Source organism: Canis aureus, chromosome 17 (assembly GCF_053574225.1).
Source record: "Canis aureus isolate CA01 chromosome 17, VMU_Caureus_v.1.0, whole genome shotgun sequence".
Lineage (NCBI taxonomy): Eukaryota > Metazoa > Chordata > Mammalia > Carnivora > Canidae > Canis > Canis aureus.
Window position 1 is genome coordinate 4,762,866 of NC_135627.1, and position 21,610 is coordinate 4,784,475.

General features: G+C 37.8%; 1 protein-coding gene and 1 pseudogene across 2 annotated transcripts in view; both read left to right on the forward strand.

The window, feature by feature from the left end:
- Nucleotides 1-21,610, forward strand: part of NALF1 (NALCN channel auxiliary factor 1) — a 624,195-nt gene that overhangs the window by 76,449 nt on the left and 526,136 nt on the right. The window lies entirely within an intron of this gene.
- On the forward strand, nt 20,013-21,105 carry LOC144287419 (PIH1 domain-containing protein 2 pseudogene; annotated as a pseudogene).

Sequence of the window (21,610 nt, forward strand, 5' to 3'; positions counted from 1 at the left end):
CTTGTGCTGTCTCTTTCTCTCTTTCTCTCTCTCTCTCTCCCTAAAATAAATAAACCAATCTTTAAAAAAATTAAAAAAAGAAAATTAATTGAAGATATGCCATTCTCATGTATTATAGAAATGGTATCAGAGATGGACTTTTCTATTTCAGAGCAGCAATGGGCAGGGTTGAAATAGCCTAAGTAGAAATCACAAACTCAGGTATTTTTTTTTTTAATTTTTGTGTGTGTGTTTTTCTAAATTTTTTATTTAAATTCAATTTGCCAATATATGGTATAATACCCAGTGCTCATCCCATCAAGTGCCCTCCTTAGTGCCTGTCACTCAGTCACCCACCGTCTTTCCCTTCTGCAACCCTTTGTTTATTTCCCAGAGTTAGGAGTCTCTCATGAACAAACTCGAATATTTGTGTTTTTCTTTTAAGATTTTATTTATTCATGAGAGACACGGAGAATAGAGAGAGAGAGACAGACAGAAAGACAGGCAGAGGGAGAAACAGGCTCCATGCAGGGATCTTGACGTAGGACTTGATCCTGGGTCTCCAGGATCACACCCTGGGCTGAAGGCAGTGCTAAACTGCTGAGCCACCTGGGCTTCCCAAACTCAGATATTTGAATTAATTTTATAACAATGGTGGTGTGAAGATGTTCATCCTCATTTAGATCAATATGGTGAGACGATGGAATGAATATACAGCAGAGACATGTAAGAAGGTCAGTGAGATTTATGTATGAAAAAGCATAGAGCTGTGAAAATATTGCATCTCTTTATAATAATTCAATCAAAATATTCTAAACATGAAATAATGATGTTCATACAAATCTTATTTTCTTAAAAAGGAAAGAAGAACTTGATGACATATGACCGTAGGGAATGAAAGATTAGGAGCAGTTAAATAGAAATACTTTTAATCTTTTTAGTAAAAAAAAAATGGTACTGGAAAAATCAGAGTTTGTGACTAAAAGATGCAGATTTAGGAGATGAGGGTTAGGGGTGAGAGCTGAAGCTGCTGAAAGCCATTGGCTGTTGGAAAAGAGTCTCTGAGAATAGGATGCTGCACACAGAGTTGCACATACTGAACAAAGAGAGGCAGGAGGAAGAAGAGCATTGAGCAACAGCTGGGTGGGGAGTTTTGGGTTTATAGCCTTCATCTCATGTCCCTACAGAACATTTGTGCTTAGCCCCTCCTAAAAATAGGGAGTTCACTCCCTCACTAAGATGCCCCACTCCTGTCCCCGCCCTAGCTTGAAGTCTGCCTTTATCAAACGTCCAACTGTTGACTTTGGCCTGCATTCAGAAGTCATCCCATTGGTGGCGATGGCTTCCTTTAGGTGTCTCAGATGTGCACTGGGCGGTCACACCCCCTCTGGGTGTTGGGGCTCTCGAGTCCTATGTTCTTGTTTCCTCCAAGTGCTCCTCACGTGGTATCGTTTTCACTTCCTACTTCCCTGATTCTTTTCCTCTGGGCACACGCTAAGTAAGTTCCTTCCTAAAATGTGGTGGCCAGATTTAAACATGATGCTCCAAACACATTCCACACACCAAGGAATAGAGGGAGGCAGATGTTTTTCTTTGTTCTGAGTCCTGGGTTTCTGTTCCTGCAGCCTAGGTCTGTAAGGGGGCTTTGGCAGCCAGGTGTACCATTCACTCCACTTAATGTTAAATATGCAGCCACCCCCAAAGCCCTGGGTGTTGGTAACAAGTTTTTTCATTTATTTAGGTCTCCTTCATTTTGAGATCTGGAGTCAGTTCTTTCTTTCTTTTTAAAGATTTTATTTATTTATTCATGAGAGACACAGAGAGAGACAGAGAGAGAGAGAGACAGAGAGGCAGAGACACAGGCAGAGGAAGAAGCAGGCTCCATGCAGGGAGCCCAATGTGGGACTTGATCCTGGGTCTCCAGGATCACACCCTGGGCTGAAGGCAACGCTAAACCGCTGAGCCACCGGGGCTGCCCTGGAGTCAGTTCTTTAAAACTTAAAATGTGCCCTTTTAAATCTGTTTTATAAAATTACATTCTTAATTCACCAGCAAACACATTGGCAGAGAATTTGAACTGGACAAAAGGTAAGCACAATGTCATGTCACAGGCATGAAGACCATTTTGGGGAAAATGTGAAAATATGTTTACCAGTTTTTAGTAGTCTATGATATAAAGTCTATATGAAATGTGATGAGTTTTTTTTTTTTGAGGTTTATTTTCTCCAGTTTCTTTAATGTCTCTTTTACCTCCCTTCCTATAACATATATAAAATTAAAGTTCTGTCCTTGAAAGGCACCAGGGGCTTGGTCTCCCTTTCTTCACTGCTCTTCTCCAGAGCTGAAGAGGCAGACTTGCAGCTGCACCAGTTACTAGCTGTGTGGCTAGGGCAAATTTGAAATTGTCTTTTAACCTTGCTTTTCTTACCTTTGAAATGGGCACAATAATAATGTTGTTCTTGTCAGGATGCTGTGGCGATCATCCAAGATACTTTATGAAGATATGAAGCATTAGATAAATTGCCTCAAACAGAAAGGCATCAGTAAATATTAGCTATTTTTATTGGACTACCACTGAATCTGAATTTTTTTTTTATATTTCAGCACTTACATCCAAGCACATCTCAAGCATTTTTCAAGTATGCATTCACATTTTTGTCTGTTCTAAAATCTGCTACATCTGAAAGAAACTGTTTCCTACTCAACTTTGTATTCTTAAGATCTGTCATGGTTCCTGGTACATAGTGGGTCCTCAAAAAATGCTCGTGAAGTTCATGTAATAAATGGATTAATAAAGGAAGATGTGATGCAATCTAAGAGCACACATATTGACTTGACTACTGCTTGGTGATGGCGCTTATCAGGATGTAATGCTCCTGTAAACCTGTGACCTGTTCTTTACCTGTTAATCACTATGTTACTATCATTTCTAAAAGCTTACCATGTGCCAGGAGAGTTTATGTGCACTTTCACATTAATGCTCACTACCACCCTCTGACATAGGTTTGATCACTAGTCTCCTCTTACAGAAAAGGAGTGGAGGAACAGTGACTCGCTCAGCTGGGGAGGGGAGGGTAACAGAAGAACCCACCCTGTCAGGCTCCAGAGCCGAGAGAACTCCTCTTGGCCCTTTATTGCCTCTCACCCTGCTGATTTGCCCATGCTGTAGGTTTCTACTGATAATAATGATTTTTTAAATATTTTATTTATTTATTCATGAGAAACACACAGAGAGAGGTAGAGACATAGGCAGAAGGAGAAGCAGGCTCCCTCTGGGGAACTTGTTGCAGGACTCGATTCCAGGACCCCGGGGTCATGACCTGACCTGAAGGCAGATGCTCAACCCACTGAGTTACCCAGGAGCCCTGAAAATAATGATTTAAATTAAAAAAAAGACTTCGCCCCAGATTTAGGTAGATTTGTACATTTGTATTGTTCTCTCCTGACTGCTTTCAGAAGCTACAGTTGATGGGCCCCCGGCACTTCCTTCTTCCTTCTGGCTGTAAAGCCCAGTGAGTTGTGCATGTGAGAAAAAGAAGGTTAGCTGTCACTTTAGGACAGTTTTACTGTGTCAGTGTTCCTAAGATATCACCACTGGGCTGTTCCAGGCCAGGTACATCACCACCAACCTGCCCAGTCATTTCCTAACTAACCTGAGATAGACTCAGCCTCCCCAAATCATGTTCCTTTGTCTTTGAAATGGTGGACGTATTTTCTCATGTTGTTACAAAGAGTAAGTGACATAACACATCCCAGCATCTAAAATGCTGTCTAGCTTAGAGTAAAACTTGATTTTCTTGCCCAAATGACATTGATAACCCAATGGGGAGACTAGGAATTCACATCGATAACTCTAGTATGCTGTAGTCTCTGAGACTTCATGTATTAGACACATGCAGAATATGGAGATACCAGGGAGGAAAGATCCCTCCTCACTCTGAAAAGAGGGAGGAGGGTTCATAAAAATTAGGATTTCTGCCTGGTCCTTGGAGAAATTTTTGGCTTCTTCAGAGCATGGTTAATTTAATAGCAGTCTGTTTCCCTCAACTGACTGGGTGCAGAGACAGGACTGTTTTCCCAACATTCCCATCCTCACTGCCCAGCAGCAAAGTCTTACACACAACAGATACTCAGTAAATATCTGTTGGATGAATTAATAAATGATAGGGGATGCCACAACCAATGGGATATACTGTTTGTTAGATCAGAGGTATTTTTAACTCCATTTTACTGCTGAAAAATTTAGACTCAGAAAGGTCATAATTTGTTCAAAATAGTTTATTTAGTCAGGAATAGTGAGCTGAACATAGAATTTCTGTAAAATCTGTTACTTTTTTTAAGGGTTTTATCATCCTAATTTTAGAAGAAATTCCAGAATAAAATCAAACTTTTGAACTGCCTTGGGATCCAGTCTTGGTTTTCCTAGCTGATTTAAAAGTCCATTGAATCTCTTGAGAGCTTGTTAATAAAGAGCTGCCACTAAGATTTACAAATCATTTGCAAAAGGTATACCATGACATATAAAATTGGAGCTCTGCAGCACATGTACGCACGTGAAGAAAAATACACGCATTTAGACTGACTTAGAATTACAGCTACTGCAACGAACCTTCTTCAATATATTGGAAATGTCAAGAGAAGTGATAGAAATAAGTGGCTGCTCTTCTTGCATTCATTAAGGGGTAAATATTCTAGCTTGGTATCTGTAGCATAGTAGACACTCAATTAATGTTTGATGAATAGAAGCATAACAGGCTGACTTAATTAAGTAATTAATTTAATAATGAACTCTTAAAAATACTTAAAGTTGGTCATTTAAGGGGAAAAAACTGTCTTTAGCAGGACTGAAACAAAATGACCTGTATAACCTAGTTGATCTTAAACCCATACAAAATAGTGATATTTATTGTTATTTTTAAATAAAGAAAGCAAACTTAAAACACAAATATGATTTTATTAAATACAATGGAAAATTTTTGTAAGATAATTTTTTGTCTTGTTTTGTTTTAGAAAATTTATGCAGAAACGAAGATATATGGTTAGAATAAGAAGAAAATATCAATCCCCTGGGATTAGAAAATTGTTATTTTGTTTACCCCATGGCAAAGTAATCTATTAATAACTTCAAAGTATAAACATATAGTAGCTTTAAACAAAAATAGAAGTCTGGGATCCCTGGGTGGCGCAGCGGTTTGGCGCCTGCCTTTGGCCCAGGGCGCGATCCTGGAGACCTGGGATCGAATCCCGCATGGGGCTCCCGGTGCATGGAGCCTGCTTCTCCCTCTGCCTGTGTCTCTGCCTCTCTCTCTCTCTGTGACTATCATAAATAAATAAAAAAAAAAAAATAGAAGTCTGTATTCAACATTATTATTATTTATTATTATTATTATTTAATATTATTTTTAGAGGGGAGTGGGGAGGAGCAGAAGGAGAGGGAGAGAGAGAATCTTTTTTTTTTAAAAATATTTTATTTATTTATTCATGAGAGACACAGAAAAAGGCAGAGACATAGCAGAGGGAGAAACAGGCTCTACGTAGGGAGCCCGATGTGGGACTCGATCCTGGGACTCAGGGATCATGACCTGAGCCAAAGGCAGACTTTCAACCACTGAGCCACCCAGGCATCCTAGGATCTTAATCGACTCCCTGCTGTGTAGAGCCTGAATTGGGGCTGAATCTCATGACCCTGAGATCACGACCTGAGCCAAAACCAAGAGTCAGACATTCAACCAACTGAGCTCAGGCACCCCTCAATATTATTTTTTAACCTGTCTTATTCCATGCATATGATCAATAATCTGGAACTGTGATTTATCATATATCGTAAGATAGGTTCACATATTCTAGTGCTGTCTTTGTTTTCACTTCATATTTTTGATAAGAAAATTGAAAATAATTTATCAAGGTGGATTGTGTCAAGGATCTAAATAAGGTACATATCACAAGTCAATAGCTTCTGTAGACACATAGTCAATGTACTGTTTACCTTAATTAAGAACCAGTACTTTTGCCTTATTCTTTGCTGAAATTGAGCTCTTTAAAGAGTTCTTGAGAACTGTGAATTATTCATCCTAAATTACTTGTACTTAGTAAAGTACATTCTATATACTCATTTAATGTTCATTAAATAAAGCAAATATAAGATGTAAGAAACCTCTTTTAAATGTAAGAGGTAATAAAGATCCATCCTGAAATTTTCCATTCCATAAAATCTAAACATTAATTTTTAACTAGGAACAATCACAAATGGTAGAGAGTTTGCATGTAATTTTCAAATACTGCATTTTTAATAGTGTGTCCCATAGAACGCTGCTTCCAAGGGTTGTTAACAGGTGTTTCTCTTATATAGGGTCCAAGCTTTTTGGAGGTTTTATTATAATAGGCTAATACACAAGACCATGACCCAAGGAGAGATCTAATTACTGTGTTTCCTACCATCATTTCACTGCAGAGTTTCTCTTTTTATTGAGTAAATTTTAGGAAAGGCCACTGTGAATGATGCTGCAAATTTCAAATTAGTTAATTTATCCTTTGCTGATATGTTTCCTATTTTGTTAAGAGACTTTTTTTTTTTTTAAGGAAGAGACTTTTTTTCATGTAACTTTTTTTTTTTTTTTTTTTTTTTTTTTTTTATGATAGTCACACAGAGAGAGAGAGAGAGAGAGGCAGAGACACAGGCAGAGGGAGAAGTAGGCTCCATGCACCGGGAGCCCGACGTGGGATTCGATCCCGGGTCTCCAGGATAGCACCCTGGGCCAAAGGCAGGCGCCAAACCGCTGCGCCACCCAGGGATCCCTCATGTAACATTTCATACAACTCTTCAAATGCCTCAGTGAACTTATATTTTAGGTTGAATATGTATATACACATACATATTTTACATAAATACGTATTTAGGGAGACAGATAAATAGGTAGATATGGTGGCCTCCAATCTATTTGATAGCCATTAAATATTATATATGAATTACAATAATAATTTATAGACCTAAGATCTGTTTATATGTTCAATTGCAAAACATTTTAGAAATCAGAATTCAAATACTTATCATATACTAATAAAAACTTTATATTAAAATATAATCAAACCAGTCTAGAAATTTGGGATTTGGAAACATCCAAGAAATAAAGGTAAAAGTTGCATTATATTTGTAATTTGCCTAGATTTTTTGAGCTTTAATCACTAACAATGCAAATCTAAACTGTAAGATAAAATATTATATGAATTACAAGTACATTTTCTTTCTTTTTTAAAAAAAAAATTTATTTATTTGAGAGAGAGAGAGATAGCAAGCATGAGCAACGGGGGCAGAGAGAAAGGGAGAATCTCAACCAGAGTCCCTGCTGATCATGGAGCCTGACTCAGGGCTTAATTTCAGGACCCTGAGATCAGGACCTGAGATGAAACCAAGAGTTGGACTCTTAGTAGACTGCACTGCCCATGCACTCTTCTAAGGACATTTTCAAATGAAGTTACTTTATGCCCCATTGGGGAAAAAAATGCATGTCAAGTGATTTTACATAAGGTGTTAAATTCAGACTCTTCTTTGGAAGGAAGACAAATGTCTCGAAGGACCTTGAAAGGTCAAGCAAAATTTAAACCCAAACCAAGAATGCAACAAAAGAATTGCCAGAAGCAAAGAAGACACAAAGAAAAGGAAATTCTTTAAATAGGGAAGGAAAAAGATGACAGTTTAGGTCATTGGAGATTTAATTGACTCCTCAAAGTCAGAGAGAACAAAGCAGTCTGAAGACCTTTTACAATGGTCCTATTGAGACTTCACCCCAGCCATTAACATATCTTCCTAATTACACTAGTCAACTCTCAGACAGGCTACTGGTAAACCCTGCATTTTTGAGAAAAATAATTGGATAATGGCTTGAAAGCAATTAGAAGAATCATTGGGGAAGAGATTCTGTATTATTTACCTGTAAGAAGATGGTACTTTGAAGTCTATTTCAGAAGTTAAAGCCCAGTTATAAATGATTATGAAAAATATCTTTCCTGAAGCCGTGGAGCTTTTTTTGATTGGTGAACTAGAGTTGCTCTCCTGTGTTATCTGTGAATAATTTACTATGCATAAATAATGTTAAATAACTCTTTGACCTTTAAAACTTTAACATACAACAGCACTACCACATACACAGTCGAACTTGGCTCTCATCTACACTTATAATGTCAGGCCTCACACAATGGCCCCTGAATTTTAGGTCAGTCCCAACAACAGAAATAATCAAGATGTCTTAGGTAACTCTGGCTGCTGTTGGAGACTATCATAATTATAGGACAAACTGAAGTAGATTTTGAAGTTTAGATATTTGGAGGATCTACACGGATCAAATTTTCAAAGTAGTGACCATAGCCCACTACAGCTTAGGCTCACAAGCAGAACATAGCTGTGTCCACACACAGCCACGGATCTAAGGGGCACTGCCTGGTTTACTTAAGCTTAATGGAACAGTTCTTCAATTAAGCACTCTATTTCTGAATTCTGAAAAATTTGCTGTATCTATCAATCAACTACTCTTATTTCTCAATTGGTAATGTGAATTTTAAGAATTGATGCTCCTACTTCCGAAGAAGATTTGATTTCATTTTCTTCTATTTGCTTATTACGTGTTAACGATAGAGGAGTACTTACTCAGAGGATGGTTTATATTGTCCAACCCTGTTCTTAATAAGTGTTTTCTGGAGATCTCAATTAGTTTAAAAAAAAATAAGTCTCAATGATTTTGTTCATATCCTAAGTGTTTTTGAAACTACTATGTAATATTACTTGTTGTGCTCTTTCACTAGGGTATTTTCTTTCTTTCCTTCTTTTTTTTTTTTTTTTTTTTTTTTTTAACTAGGGTATTTTCATAGAATATCCCTACTCCTGCAGAGGAGTGCCAGTTATAGATAAGTATGTTTATTTTCACTTTGCAGAAGAAAAGCTAAGAATCAGAGTAGTAGAATAACTTGCCACAAGCGTGCAATATTTAGCATATCTGGGCCATAATTTTAGAAATAAACCATTATCCACGTATTGAGTGCTTATGATAAGCCAGATACTGTTCAAAGCACTGTAGTTGTAATGTCTAATTTTATTCTGGAAATGAATCCCAGAAGGCAGCTTCATGGACTTCATTTCCAGTTATGGAAACTGAGGTTCAAACGGTGCAATGACTTGTTCAAAGACTGAGGACTCAGGTGATGTGCTGAGATTTGCATTCAGGTCAGTCTTCCTCTCTGTTGCTCCTGCTCCCTCTCTAGGTCTCTAGGAGTATTTCCTATAATGACCTCCTAGTGATGATTCCTGGGGGTCCTTGCTTTCTCCATGTCTCTTTCTTTATAAATGTCTCCCCATTCTTTAAACAGATCTCTTCTTACATAGAAACATGGAAAGAGACAAACACTCTGTAAAGATTTAGCAATGTCTTAAGGTATGATCTAGAGTAGGGTCTGATAACAAACAGAGAAAATGTCTATTATAAATGACATTATAAGGATGTATATATTTACAGTTGGCCCTCAGACAACAGGGGGTTAGGAGTGCCAACCTCCCATGTGGTTAAAAATCTGCATATAACTGTTGCCGCCCTATAAACTTAACTACTAGCAGCCTGCTGTTGACTGGAAGTCTAATCCATAACATGAACAGTTGATTAACACATATTTTGTATGTTATATGCATTATATACTGTATTCTTACAATAAACTAAGATAGGGAAAAGAGAGTGTTATTGAGAAAATCATAAGGAAGAGAAAATACATCTATAGTGTTGTAGCTCTAAAACATCCACATATAAGTGGATCCCGTGTTGTTCACACACATATGTAGTGGCGTCCACATAATGCTTACATTATTATAAGAAAGCATGTGAAAAAAAAAAATCAAAAAAAAAAAAAAAAAAAAAAAAGAAAGCATGTGATAGTTCATAAATTCTCCCTAACTCTAAGGCATTAATGTGATTCTAGGTTTCTTCTCAGAAGGAATGCCCTTGTCCCCTAATTGATATATAGATATGTGATCATAGAATATTCTGATGTATACTATGAAGCTAACTCTTATAAACCATTGTAGAGCATTTTAGGATGCTAGAATAGAATTTAATAACCAGTTATTGCCACGAAACACTAATGCAGGGCTAGAATCTGCCTCTGCTGCCCAACCACACTTGGATATGGATCAGGGACAGGGAGTCCCGGCCCTTGAATTCATTCATTTCATTTGGAGGTAAGTAACAGGAAGCCACAAACCATTTATACCTCTGGCTACAAAGCACAGTGCGACTTTAACTCATGAAAATCTACCATAGAAGGTCATGTGGTGTGCATTTCCATGTGTTAAATTTTTTCTCTGTGTTTGGGCACATGGCATTTATTTTGTTTCCATATAAGAGGAGCACACCATGCGTATTTCTGCATCATTTTCTGCACCTGAATTTCTCTTTATGATTCTCCCTCTCCTGTTGCATTTTCCCTCTGACTCTTTTATGCTTTTGCCCCCACCCCAATTTCTAATTCTTGCTGTTGTCAGCCATGTGCTTCCTTTAGCCAAAATATAAAATAAAATTGTAAAAAAATAACTCTGAGTTGCTTTTGAGCTCTTCCTGTGATATGACAGCAAAAATTAATTTTCTTTTATTTCTGTAGCTTTTCGTTGATTCTTTTTATGGATCAGATGCTCATTAAAACAAAGATTGGGGCAGAAGTGCACATTCTGTGCCTTTCTGTGACTGTTTTGAACTGAATCCACGAAATCAATATAGGGCAATCAGCAGTTTAGAAGTTCGATTACATCAGTTTATTTTAATGGGGTTTGTCTTGTGTTTTAAATTGAATCAGCACTCTTTGTTGCTCCAAGTATCAGTAAGTTTGTAATAGGAAATTTTTCTTATGTTTTACATATACAGATATAAATCTTTTCATAGGCTGATCACAATTCTAAAATATTCTAATGACACTTAATCCATCTACTTAATTCTTATACAAACCATTTACCCAGCCAATACTTGAGACAATGAATTGATTACAGGTTTCAATATGTGTTTCTCCTGTCATTGTTAAAGCTAATAGATCTGCATTTTGGTCTGTTGTGTAATACAATTTCACTTGGAAGAAAATTTATTTTAGTGACCTGATCATACATTTTCTTTGTCTGATTTTCACTTGATTTAAAAAGATAATGTTTGAGTGAGTACATTGTTATCTACAACTTCATCTTTTTCAAAGCAGCATTCCTAACACATCTGCTAAGCCATTGCTTTCATTAGTTTGCTGTCGACTATGAAAGGTGTCCATTTTATTTTACTTGATTGCTGGGGATGATATGGGTTCATCTTACTAACACTGTCCTCAGTGACACTGACTAAAGATCTCAGGTGCTCATTAGCCACAATCCCCTCCTACATAAAAAGGGTGGGACTGCAAAAAGACTCCTTGTACCTACACCTTATATGCAATTACATCCACTTCACTTCGTAACTGAAGATGAAGGATAATTATCATATGTAACTACTGGTAGCCTCTAGTAGAGCTATTATGGATGATTGTTCTTTTTTTAGGTTTTTTAGTTTTACAATGAACAAAGAAAAAAACCCAGCTAATATATAGCTATTTTTAAAAAGAGGCTAATGTGACCTAGATAAAGAAGAATTTAAAACAGCTAGTTGATTGGACCCTAAAGGATGTGATTAGTCATAGACATAATATGTTCCTCAAATATTTATTAAGGCTTAATAATAGGTATGCTCTAAATATTTCATTCCTTTCACTCCCCCCCCCCCCAAATCTAGGTAATACTTATTAGTTTAAATATTTATTAATTTAGTAGGCTTAAATAAACTAAGATGATATTTCAGGACTACTCAGTGAGACCAGGTTTTATAAATGATGCAAGCAGAGCATCTATTTTCATTTATTATGAATATAAATAGTTAGGAATTCCACCTACCAAATGGTCTTGTGAGAGACCATTCAATTTCATTTTTAAATCTGTCCTCATTTTTTAAGCCTATTCTCATTTTAAAATCTGTCCTTAAGTAGTGTAACTATTTGTATGTGTATATATAGGCAGAAACACACACATTTATATACATACACACATAATTGGAACTAAATAGGTAAATATTAGGTAAGTAGGGTTGCAAGCTTCTGTGCTAAGCTCTAGTAACTAATGAAGATAAGATGGCACTTCACACACACACACACACACACACACACAAAAGATGGCACTTCACTATGCCATTACTTACATGACCAAGCTATACTGTTCCATCCACATCAACCAGATACTCACCTTGGATTTTTGTTGTTAGATAAATAAATATTTTAGGGAGAAATTTAGAAACCCTGCTGGACTGCATTTATTCAGCACACATTCTAATGATACCCAGCATTTTGGAAATGGGTATTTATGGCTTGTTGAACATTTGTGGTGCAGTGAAAAATCCATACATTGCAATTAACACAACAAAGCTGGAAAATGCAGAAAGTTGTCATTTTACTATCCTTCTGCTGAGCTGCTTGCACGTGTGGTGGTGGTGGTGGGGTGTCTGTGGCATTCTAATCCTAGCTGCATATTTTCTTTCTATGCAGTGGTAAGTCTCATTCAGTGAAGTGGCAGATATATCTGCTAGACATCTCTTTCAGTGGGTGAGGAACAGCGCTTGCTTCAGATAGCACTTACTAAGGACACCCAGTAATTTGCATTGGCTTGAAAAGCAGGGACTAGATGTCTTCCATGTATAAGCTACTCCCAAGTTGTGAGCTACATCCCTTCATAATTTGTACCAGTTCTTTCAGTCCAATACCTGGGAAATTACTAATCAATCATAGCTCTTCAAAGGGCTTGCCGTAATAACCTATAGTTTACCTTAGTACAGAGAATATTTTTCCTGGAAAAATTGTAAACTCCATTAGAATATATCCCAGACTGTCCCTGGTTGTTTTGCACTATTTCCACAGATTTTACGATATTGGTCATCTGATGAGTATTTTTGTGATTGAAGAGACTTCTCAGTATTAGCTGTTAAGCTTCCTATGTTTGACAACACAGCATGGCCATTTTGACATAATCACAGTAATTTTAGGTGCTGGTTTTAAGAAGTCAAATATGCTTGGTTTTCCCTTTCTTGATTTTTCTTATATTACTATCATTTAGATGAGACAGTCCCTTCATTAGAGTACTTTACCATATATTGATCTCAATGTCTCTGTCTCTCTTTCTAGCTCTATGTGCATAGATATAATATAGACATAGATACAGACATTGATAAACAGTTATAGATGTTTATAGATATTGTCTCTCTGTGTGTATATACACATACAATAAAGTTTGATGTAATGGTGTTGCAGTATCTAGCCATCTATTTCCTCTCTTAATGTGCTCACAATATTTCTATCCTGGCTGAAAGAAGTGGAAACAGAGAACAAAGAGGTCACTACATTGGGGACACTTCCTTAATATTATGGTACCTGACAGTATGTTGCCTGACAAGCTTTCTCAGAGGTCATGGAACAGAAGGGTTCAAAGACCAAACTAAGAAGACAGAATTGCCGAGACTATTACACCAACGTAAAGGTGCAATGCAAGGTAGGAGGAAGAAAGCTATAGGTAACACACTTAGGATAGGGTGCCTGTGGAGGGGGGCTGCTTGTGATCAAGTAAGGTAGACCTGTTGGCCTCTGCTGGGAAACTCATCCAGCTGGCTAGATACCTGCTGGTCCTGTATTTATATAATTTAAGTAATTTCAGAGTAATAATACAGTGATATAAAACAGTAGGAATTGTACTAGTGGAATATGTGTATATATCTGCATTTAAGTACACAAGTCAATGATAGAAATCATTCTGTATCTCTAAGTTTTCTAGTAATACCTATTTGCTGCTTTCCTTATATATGTCTATTTCAGAATGCAGAAATAGGCCCCATAAGCTTAAAAAATCGTTTTGAAGCAAACTTAAAATGGGAACAATCTCATCGACTATTTTTCTACCCAGTGAACCAGGATGGCCTGTCATTTTTTTTTTTTTTTAATTTCGATACGGAAAATTTTAGGATCCCAGATGTTCTGAAAGTACATAATTTGAGAGCCAGTGATTTAGTGTGAAGAAAATAATAATAGGACGACTAAATAACTATTTTAAGGCTAGAAGTGGACATTATATGGAGGATGGCATCTAGTGATACTTAATTTACTGGAGTTGCTATTTTTACCCCTCTGAAATCTGAGTGGTGACTAATTCTTGGGGGAGGAGGAGGAGGAGATTTAAGAGCACTTTAATTGGATAGTTCTTATTTGTGTAGATGTTGATTTTCTCATTTTAATAATTTTCTGTTGCATTATGTTTAGGAGATTTATGAAATATATAAAATGCTTTCAAATGATTTGTTGGATGCCAGAAAATGATTAATTCATTTTTCTTTGTTTAGATTAAATATCGACACCTCTTAATTTAAAAAAAATTATCAAAACAGATGTGCTGTTTGCTATTCTTTGTGGCATTCTCTGAGGCTGATATCAGGAGGTTGGAAATCCTGCAATTATTTCGCTTGTTCTCTCTCTGAAAACCTCATAATCAATCAGTTCTTGTTGCCACACAGATAAAATCTAATTCCTTAAGAAACAATATGACTTTTTAATTTATTATTTTATTTTTAATTGTGGTAAAAAAACACATAACCTAAAATTTACCTTCCTGGCCATTTTAAGTGTACAGTTCTGTAGCGACAAGTATATTCACATTGTTGAGTGACCTATCTCTAAAACTTCTTCAAAAGTCTCTTACAAAACCATAACTCTGAAGCCAGTAGACACCTCCCCAGTTCTTTTTTCTCCAGCCCCTGACAGCCACCACTCTGTGAGACTTTCTTCCTCTGACTCCTGTCTGCACTGTTTGGTTTTTCTCCAGCTCATCTTAAAACCTACTGTTTAGGCACACCAAACTGTCCATACCCCATTCAGGTTCCAATTTCAAGACTCTCATCCACATTCTTTCCCCAGTCATTGTATAGTTAACTTCTGACTCAACTTTCAGTTACAGACTTACAAGACTCTCTTAGAATGGGGGATGTACACCTATCGTGTGCTCCTGTATGCACCCTTTATTTCCAACTATCACAATTAGCTTAAAATTTTTCTTGGTAGAATGTGAGCCCTTCAAAAGTAAAACCAATGGCTATATAAATAAGAACATCTGATTTAGCCTATCATTTTATTCTTGGCCCCGTAGCACACCCTACATAAATAATTGTTGACTGGATTAACAGTGAAAGCTCAAAATACCTAATTTGAATCTTATTTTGTCACCTACTGGCTGTGTGCCCTTGGGTACATAAAGATGATGATGATAATATTAATTACAACATTAGTGACAGTAGTAGCAAGCAGCTATCGCTGTCACTTACAGAGCAGTTGCTATGTACAAGGCACTTTTTAAACTTTTACATGTATTAACTCATTTACTCTTCATAATAATCCTAGTCATGAGGTACTATGAATGTGCCTGTTGTTGGATGAGTAAAGAGGACAGGGGTGCAGAGTGATTTATTCAAGGTCACTTAGCTCAAAAGAACAGAACTGTTCCTGAAATCAGACACTTTGAATCTGAACTCATGTTCAGAAATATCACTGCTTTATATGTCGGACCTCCATTTCTTTATTTATAGTATGGGTTATTGTAACTATTTCAAGTATGGGTAATGAGCATTAAATGTTCTGATCTATGCAAGCCGCTTAGCACAGTGCCTATTTGTAATAGGAGTTTTTTTTTTTTTAAACTTCTTCACTTTTTTTTTTAAATTTTTATTTATTTATGATAGTCACAGAGAGAGAGAGAGAGGCAGAGACATAGGCAGAGGGAGAAGCAGGCTCCATGCACCGGGAGCCCGACGTGGGATTCGATCCCGGGTCTCCAGGATTGCGCCCTGGGCCAAAGGCAGGCGCTAAACCACTGCACCACCCAGGGATCCCTGTAATGGGAGTTTAATAAATAACTGCATTTATGACCATAATATATGTCAAGTGCCTTGCACAGTGCTTATAAGGCTGTAGGCTTTCAATAAATGTTAGCTCCCTTCTCTTTTTCCTTAGACAAAGTCAGAGGTGACTACTAATGCAAAGGAATTGGGTTGGAGCATATTGCAGTGGCCACCAAGAAAATAACGGGTACAAGCTGTAGAAGAAGAGCACATATTTAAGAAAACAGCATCCTGTAACTGAGTGCTAATACTTTGCTGGGATTGTGATACAAACATCTGGCATTTGAATAAGATTCCTGACTTTGAAAGCATGTTCACATTTCTCATGTCATTTTCGTTTCATGGCTGACCTTGGGAGAAGAGACGTAATATGACGGTTCCCATTGTACAAAGATCCTCAGCAACTTACTGAAGACAGAGAAGCTAGGGTACAGAGAGGAACTAGAAATTGTATTTCTAGATTGTTATGTCCAAATGAAATTCATCCTCAAACTAGAACATTTTTGAGAGCAGAGGTGAAAACATAATAATTAAGTTAGTAGACCGGACATAACCTGAGTCTGTCGAGGGCCGGAGGAAGTATGGGGTCCCTTTCTTCTGCTCAGATTCTTCCTTCTCTTCTTCACCTTTTCTCTTGTTGGGAGCATCACACTGACTTAAAATATTCTTCGTCCTTGAACTGCAGAGAGTGAGTCCTCCTTATCAGGGTGTCTATCCTTCCATTTGCTATATGCACAACATTCCACATTATGGAATCAAACATATCTATTTGGAAAGAATGAGAAATTTACCTTGATGCAATGACTATATACACACACATGTGTAAGTGTGGATGTGTGTGTGTATTTGAGATAAAGGTTGACAGGTCAGCCTATCTGAAGTGGTTAGCTTCTATGACTGAACTTTCTTTTTGACCTATTAAAACTTCTTTTATCAGCTATATTTAATCATGAATTAGTTTCCTTATACGGCTGTCACAAAGTGCCATAAACTAGGTGTCTTAAAAGCACAGACATTTCTTGTCTTACAGTTCTGAAAGCTAGAAGTCCAAAATCAAGTTGTTTGTGGGGTTTGTACTTTCACGGGCTTTTGAGGGAGAATCTGCTCAATCTCTGTCCCAGCTTCTGGTCGCCCCCCCCATGTTTACCTTGCCTTGCAGATAAGAGACATCACTGCAGCCCCTCATCTTCACATGCCATCTCCTGTGTGTCTGTGTCTTTACAACGGTCATCTACAGTCCTATTGAATTAGGGACCCACCGTACTCCAGCATGACCTCATCTGGACATTATGTATGCAATGGTCTTACTTCCAAATCAGGTCACATTCTAAAGTACTCAGGGTTAGAAATTCAATGCTTTTTGTTGTTGTTGTTGTTTTTCTTGGCAGGGAACAATTCAGCTCATAACAATTAGTAAGATCAACCAAACTCAGTTGTATATGGAGGAATTTGCCAATGTTGCACAGTCTGTATCGATCTCTCTTTGGTGATAATCTGTGTTTTAGGAAAGCAAGCAAATGTAAGAACTAATTGTGTCTACTGAAGATATAACCTCCTAGCGACCCTCACCATGCATTAACTGGAAGATGGTGACAGGCTGCAATTTCATCGACAGGAATTACAAACAGTTACTACAAAATTAATGTTTTGCTTAAATTATTGTGTTCACCTGCTGTGCTTAAAAGATAGGAAAATTATTTTCCTTTTAAAGTTAAACAATGATATTCATGTTTTATTGATAACTATTTATTCCATATTTCTTAGTCATGAATAGTTGCTGATTGGAATGGGATCTGATATTTAGTAGAATTATAGATTGTTCACACTCCAGATGTTGAAAATGACAAAGAAGTTATTATTGTAACATGCTCTGGCTTTACATAAACTAAAGAGCATGGTGGTATCTGGATAGCTTCCACGTTCCATGCAGGACACAGCCAGGGAAAAGTGGCAATGTGGCTGAGCAAAAGACACTGGGCTGAGTGACAGATCCTCTGGGAAGAGATCAGCAATCTCAAGCAATGAAGTCTCAAAGAAAGGGGCAAAAGTAAATGCCATTGAAGGTAGCTCGCTGAGACACCCAACAGAGGGGACCGATGGTTGCAGAGAAAGTGCAGGTAGAGTGTTGGCTGATGGCTTCTGTGAAAGTGGAAGGGCTAGGATTAGCGCCTAGTCTGGCAAGCAGTTCCTTGGATGAGTTGGAATATGGGTCTGGACTCACGAGAACCAGATTCACGTGCAAGATGGCAGAAGCATGCAGGTACCTGTTTGCTCTACGCACTTCTGCCAAGATAAAGGAGTATCCTTAAAAGACTGTCATGAAGAAGTGTTCCTTGTGTTTTGCTATTTCCTCTGAACCCATTGACTCTTCAGCATAAGACAGAGTCTGTTTCAAAACCCACAAGCATCTTTCATGCCTCTGCTCTGAGACCTCCATGGTTCTCCACCAGGCAACTGATATCATTCCTACCTGTCATCGCCATCCTCTCTGACTAGAGAGTGTGTATGTACGCTTAAACACATGTTGACCTAAGTTTTTCAAAATTATTGAAAGAGGTGCTTTGGAAGTAATGATATAAAGTGTTTATATCTACAAGAATTCCTTACTATGTATCAGACAAAATTCAGAGTCTTTCAGAGTTAGGGCCTGCATCTTTACAGATCTCTTCCTCCTTTTCCTGTTCAAATAGACCACAGTAGTATCTGTTGAGGGAATGTGATCCACGTTGTTAGCCGGAACGTGAAGCTGTCCATACACTGTTGCCCTTCATCTCTTCTGAATTATTATTTCTCCTGAATGAAGCCTCCCTGACAGTGATGTCCAATGTCTCTGCAAACCGCTGGCCCCTTCTCCCACTGCAACAACATCCATGGAACATCTTCCTTCCCTACTGCTAATTCAGACACGGTCTGTGCTGCTTTCCTATCTTCCTGCGTTTATCTGGAAGGGCTGCACACCAGCACAGGCTGCCTCGTGATGGCACTGCCCCTGGCATAAAGGCACGGACCGCTTCCTGCATCTCCTTCAAAGCTTGTGTAGGGCAAGGCTTTTGTGTTCACGGAAGTCTCCAGTCAAGAGTCATGTCTGCAAATAATGTTTTCCTTTACAAAATAACTTTGAGTGAACACTTCTAATGAGGGACAGCTGCAAGTGAAGACACATTTGTCAGTTTGTAGCCTTTGCTATGAACTTATTTTTTTTTTTTTTATGATAGTCACAGAGAGAGAGAGAGAGGCAGACACACAGGCAGAGGGAGAAGCAGGCTCCATGCACCGGGAGCCCGACGTGGGATTCGATCCCGGGTCTCCAGGATCGCGCCCTGGGCCAAAGGCAGGCGCTAAACCGCTGCGCCACCCAGGGATCCCTGCTATGAACTTATTAAGTGAGACTTACGATAAAAATGTGACAAAGAATTCATGAGACTGATTGTGAAGATTTGTGTGACCACCGTATCTAATGTTGTTACAACAAAATCAGATCCATAAACCTTTGATTGTGACCAAACAATTAGTTTTGCGGTGCACCTAGGCTTCTGTCCTTGTTTACTATGCAAAGAGAAAGTGCAGGTCTTCTCTCTGAGGTTAATTGTTGCTTTCACGGCTCACTCACCTTCTTCCCTTCGATTGTCTCTGACCTATGACGTTCCTGTGAAAATTGACATCCATGGTTAATGGGCCCCAAGAAATAATTCAAATGATGACAGATCCCTGGAGGTGTTTAGTATAGTTAAGTATGCATGTTTGAAGATGACAGTTGTGAAGCTACAAGAGCCATGTCAGGCTTTTCTGGGCTAACATTGTTTCATGTTAAAATGTGGCATCTCCATCATGTTTATATACTTCTGTTTTATATGCATTTTTGTATTTATGATTTCTATGCATTGGCATTAAACAAATAAAATACTTGGTTATGATCAATTCAGGTGCAAGTCCACACTCTGCATCTTTGCTTCTTGAAGGGCAGTCTCTGGACCAGCAACATTGCATCATAGCAAAAGCTTGTTAAACATGCAGAATTCAGGTCAAGAGACTAAGAGAAGGGACTTCAGAGGAATATTTACCTCAATTATGGCATGATCCTGAAAGGGGCTGCTCACTCAGGTTACTCTGTCCTGGAGCCTTTGAGATGTTCTAGCTGAAAGCAGCCCTGAGAGCTATATGGTGTTCCTTCAATAGCAGCTGGAAGAACAGATACAGCTCAGGGTTGTTCCAGAACCACAGCTCTGTCTACACACCAGGATCATGAAAATGAAAGAAAAAAAACCCAAAAACTTTTTATCAACCTTTGTCAGCAGAAAAGGACCGTTGACTACTCATCCAGCTCTGCAGTCAGCCACTCATCCAGTACCTGTAAGTGGTGATAACCAGAAGATATGTCTGAGACATCAGATGTGAGCATAGTTGTTGATGTAGCCTGTGATCCTCGTGTTCTCTAGGCAGAGGAAACCATCTTGCGAAAAAACATCAATTAATATGGATGGCCATGAAGTGCATTGAGGACAACTCCAATTTATTCTCTCATATTCTGACGGTATTACTGAATTTAGAATAAAAGGAAACATTCAAAGGATGAAGCAAAATCTGACTGGAATCCAAACTGACCCCATGGGTTTAAGGAGAAAATGGAGAAAAACTGATCCTTGAACAGATCAGAAGCAGTACTGTGAGCAATCCAGGTCACTTTCCTCAACTTTTATTGCCAAGAAACCAGGTTTCAAGTAAAACAAGGTTCGGATGGAAGAGCTTTCCAGTACAGAGATCCAGGTGGAGATAAAGAGAGAGAGCAGCCTATGAATTAAAAATTGTGGCTGATCAGAATGAGAAACCTCTGAAAATTGAAATGGAAGTTAAATCACCTGGTAATAATTCAGTATGTCTCCCTGACCTTAGTGTTTCTGGGGATGATTTATTGATTGAGGTCTATGAGAAGTACAGATTACATCTGAATCTTCCAGAATCTGTGCATACTGAAATGACTACAGCAAAATTTATCAAAGAGAACGCTACATTAATCATCACAATGCCAGTGGTGTAAGTCAAGAGCATCATCTGCTTTGGGTTTTCCGTGCTGAAGCCATGTGAATCACAGGACCTTAAAGGTTTATCTTAAACACTAGTTTCGTATTTTCTAAGAGTTCCTTTTCACTAAACAATGTTTTCTCATCAGCCCTCCTCCTTCTTCTTCTTCTTCTTCTTCTTCTTCTTCTTCTTCTTCTTCTTCTTCTTCTTCTTCTTCTTCTTCTTCTTTCTTCTTCTTCTTCTTTTTTAACTCTCTCCTCCTCAAACTTGGCATTAAGCAGAAACTCCTAAAAAGAGCAGTGCCATGATACACTTGTTTAAAAAGTATTTCTAAAATAAATAAATAAATAAATAAAAATAAAAAGTATTTCTAATATTATTAAAGTAACAAATATGATTTGGGAAATTCTGTCTGTTTCCAGGTGACATGTGAGAATTCTTGGTTTACTGGTTGAGTTTTTTTTTTTTTTTTTTGGTCTAGGACATTTTTACTTCAGAAAATAAAAATAAAAAATTTAAAAAGCAGAGCTCACGTGATGATTTGAACTACTACATCAAAATTACAATTCATAAGAAGCTCTATCTTAATGTTTTCTGGGCACACTAAGGTTTGAGCACTCTTCTACATCTCTATGAAGTGTACTCTT